Source organism: Sinocyclocheilus anshuiensis, unplaced genomic scaffold (genome assembly GCF_001515605.1).
Source record: "Sinocyclocheilus anshuiensis isolate Anshui unplaced genomic scaffold, SAMN03320099.WGS_v1.1 scaffold300, whole genome shotgun sequence".
Taxonomy (NCBI): domain Eukaryota; kingdom Metazoa; phylum Chordata; class Actinopteri; order Cypriniformes; family Cyprinidae; genus Sinocyclocheilus; species Sinocyclocheilus anshuiensis.
In genome coordinates this window covers 2,572,964-2,577,648 of record NW_015557379.1, presented here as the reverse complement: position 1 = coordinate 2,577,648, position 4,685 = coordinate 2,572,964, and positions in this window count along the sequence as shown.

Below are 4,685 nucleotides of genomic sequence, written 5' to 3'. Positions count from 1 at the left end.
TGTATATATATATATATATATGTGTGTGTGTGTGTGTATATATATATATATATATATATATATATACATGTATATTAATAATTAACTGGAAGGAAGAGGAATTTCTCTTTCTTTCTTTCTTTACAATATTTATTTATTTATTTATGAAATATAAACTAAATATGAATTTCTAGGTGACATTTCAATCTATGATGGAAAATCTATCTGGCTCAGTTTTAATTCTGCATCCTTACATTCAAATTCAGATTGCAATTCTGCACCCTGTTTGCTAACTCAACTGGAATTCCATTCAAATTCAGCCAATTCAATTGGAAATTAAAATGCATTCTCAGTTCAACTTTGAATGGCGTGTAACACTGTCAGCAGACAACGAAGCAGAGCCTGAATGTGTATTAACTGTCCATTTCTGTTATTCAGAATGTGTCCTGGTCTCAGGCTTCTAAAACAACATCTAGCATGACGGCATTAGGGAAGAGGATAAAATTACTGGTATTTCTCTAGTGCTTCGAGAAACCCAAGACTGTATCTTCTGCTCCACTCCAGGGCCAAAGGACTGTTTAATTATGCACTTCAATATCAAGCGTTTGATGCTATTCTCTCTGTGCAGTCAACAAACTCCAATCTGGGTTTTGAAAAGTTATCATTAAGGAATAAGCTGTCTGCAGAAGGGACTTATAAAAAGAAAAGATTACTAAGAGGCGGGTGCCTTTCTGACTGTTATACTGTAATTAACAGTTTTAAATGTGAAGAGAGAGGCCTTTGCTCATAATTAAAGTCAGACATGATACACTAAGCTCATCCTGAAGTCCCTCCGGGAGGAAGACAAGGGCTATTTCACTAACGAGCTATTGTAGTCTGATGAGCCTGTGAGGAGAGGGCAACACAGTGACTTTGTCAGCGCAGAAGGGGGATGTACTGCCCGGACATGAGATAAGGACCAATAAAATCTCTAAGGAAATATGATTATGCTATGTGTGAAATTGCTCCCCAAAACAGGCCTATCAAGAGAGGTCAGACTCTTCTTACATACCGAGGTCATACTGTTGTTAAATAACACTTGCTAGCTTTAATTCCATGCCCTCACACGAAGGCAACACATATTGCTTATGTAGCTGAAAGGTATCTGACAATATTCCTACATCCCATGATGCTTTGCGAGTGAATTATGTAACTTATAGCAAGCAATAAACAGCCGGCGATCATGAATAAGTTTGTTTTGCTCAGAAGAAATAAGCATTTATGACTGATTTCATTAAATGGCACATCACGCAAAGCACACAGGAGACTCGCCTGGCTAAACTAACAATGTGACACTCTAATAAACATAGCATATACATAATATTTCATACATAATTACATAAAACTTTTCAAAGGCAGGTTTCTGTATAAAACTGAGTGCAGTGCATTATGGGATTGCATTCTACATATAGAATAAATGCTGCTTGACTTTTGGAAAGGCCTTGGCATTGGGAACGCAGTTAGGATTCCTTATAATATTGTCTAAAGATGCAGCTCACTAAGTTTCGGAACAGATCAAAATAGTAGAATTATGCAAAATGCATTTTCCCCCCATATAAACCACATTTTATATTCAATTATATCAATTTATATTAATTTATATTGTTTTAATACATGCATGTTTATGTAGACACTTTCAAGTTAACTGCATTTCCTTTAACCCTTAACACAACACAATGCAATGATTAATTCAAAATATGGGTGTGAAAAATTAATATGTAAAATCCCTAAATATTTAGACAGTACAGTACATTGGGCCCTATTTTTTAACAGACTTTTCTTACAGTGCAAGCATCATAAAAAACATACTACTACTTATGCTAAAATCATGGACACGGATTTAGTCAATTTAAGAAACAGAACACGTCAATATGTTTTCTAAATGTAAATGTAGAAAATGCGTTGTTTTCTCAACAGCCTGATTGACTGAAAGCAAAATAAAACTTAACTAGAATATGGAAATGACTTACTGTACCGTCTGATCACACTGCAAAAATAATGTTCTTTCTGAGTGTTTTTGCCTTGCTTTCCACGTATTAATTTTATTGTTTTAAACAAACTCACTTCCCCTTCAGGAACTCGAGTTGCGTCGAAGTCGCTTTGGGATTATGATATGGCTTTATGTCAGTGTATTTCTCTACAAAAATGGTGTTTAAACAGTAAATGTGAGCTAAAAAACAACAACAACACTGAAGTCTGTTATGTTTATTATAAATCAACAGCTGAGACATATAAGTACCGTTTTTGCCAAACTTACATTAAAGAAAACGTTTCCCCAAAAATAAAAATTTGCTGAGAATTTACAAACCCTCGGGCCATTCAAGATGTAAATAAGTTTGTTTCTTCATTAAAACAGATCTGGAGAAATTTTGCACTACATCACTTGCTCACCAATGGATCCTCTGCAGTGAATTGGGTGCCGTCAGAATGAGAGTCCAAACAGCTTATAAAAGCAATGTACAAAGTAACAAAGTAATCCAAACCACTCTAGTCCATCAATTAACATCTCATGAAGTGTTTGTAAGAAACAAATCCATCATTAACATTTTTAAATTCAAATTGTTGCTTCTGGCTAAAGTGTGAGTCCATAATCCATAATAAGACTTCCAAAAGTCCATCCCCTGTTGTCCTATATTTATTAAAATATTTATTTAGAATGGTTTTGGACTATTTACATGTAAACAGTGCATATTTCTCTCCTGATTCAGACAAGATGACTTCTTCAATGGAAAAGCAATATTATGGATAGAGGACTCATATTTTAGCCAGAAACAACAGTTTTAAGCAAAAAAAAAAAAAAAGAAAAAAAGAAGCATCTTAATGATGGATCTGTTTCTTACAAACATACAGCGTTTCACTTCACAAGACATTAATTGACGGACTGAAGTTGTGTGGATTATTGTGATGTTTATCTGTGTTCTGCTCTTTGTGAGTTTGTATTGATACTGGGGCATGTGCTGAAAATAACTTTATTGTTGCCAACAGAGTCTCTTCAAACAGCAAAATAGGGAAATAAATAAATATTTCTGCAGCCAGTAGGGCAGATGTGCAGAGAGAAACTGTGCCCACTTACCCAGCTTTAACTAGCTCTGAGAGAAGAATCCTGGAATCACATCATGAACAGAATCTCTCCAGCTTTTCAAGATCCAGGGCAATGCCATTCTTGTCACGAGGATTTGTTCTGTTCTTAGAATGTGTCTGGAAGAGAAATGACAGCATAAACAAGGTTACAGTGAGCTCCAGTTCAACAGCCTGGATTTTACAATCTACTTCCCCTCTGCTGCATCTCCTTTTAATGAATTCCCATAAATGTACAGCTCTCTGTATCTGGATATCTGCATATAATAGCCTCCATAGCCCCGTCTTGAATCCTGCCAGGGATACTGTCAGTACTGTTGCAGGAGATAATTCAGACACACAAAACAACTATTTTGCACGGGCATGACAAGACAAGCAGCTGTGATTAATCAGTATGAGATGCCAGCAACAACAAACGCCTGGTATTCAGAACTGAGTCTGCTTAAAAAGAGAGAGAGGCAGACTTGCTGAGAGAGGATGAGAAACAAATGAGACCTTTGTTGATCTGAACCCAGAGGAGTCTTTTAATGACTTGAATTTGAATTTCTTATCAAGTCAGTCATCTGAAGTTAAACTAATGAAAAGTTGCAGCGTTGGACGTGGCGTGTGTCCTCGCTTTGCCTCTGATAAAAATTCCTGTTAGACACTTTAGCTTGAATGATAGGTTGACTTTTTAAATCACAGTTTCTATCAATGTCTTTGATTTACATTTATGAATATGGCAGATGGTTTTAATCCAAAGTGACTTGCACTGCATTCAAGGTGTACATTTTACACTTCCTGGGAATTGAACCTATGACCTTGGCATTGTTAACATAATGCTTGACTGTTTGTTATTGAATCATTTTAATATTAAAAATGCAGTAAAAATAGTACTTGTGAAATATACAATTTAAAAGGAATGTTTTCTATTTAAATCTATTTTAAAATGTAATTTATTTCTGTGATTGCAATCTAAATTTTCTGCATTATTGCTCCTGTCTTCAGTGTCACATGATCCTTCAGAAATCATTCTAATATGCTGATTTGCAGCTCAAAAAACATTTCTAATTATTATCTCTCTGATCTGCCTGTAAACACATAACTTAACATGGAGCCTGTAGCTCTGAAGACGTCAGTGCAATATCCATGTTTATAAAGGAATAGTTAACCTAAAAATCAACATTTTATCATCTTTAACTAATCTGTTTAACTCTGTTGATGCTCACTGTGGTTTTGAGAAAATGACTCAAAAAAAACAAAAAAAAAACAAAACAAAACAAAAAAAACCCTTCTCAAACTACAGTGGTTTGATGAACCTTTAGTACTACTGGTAAAATTGTTTATTTACTTTTTTTAAAGTTTGTTTTTAAAATATATTTTTTTATTCAAAAAAGCAAGCTTAAAGAATGTGATTAGGAATTTATTTGCATAAAATATTAAAACATTTTAGTATTACATAAAAAAAAAACATAAAAGTCCATAAAATAGAGTGAGAAGCATTACACTTATGCCGTGACTCCTGACCTGTTTCAGCAGCCAACCCCATTGTTTTCTCTTGAACTTAACTGGAGATGACACTTGCTCTTCCTTCCTTCCTCCTCATCACA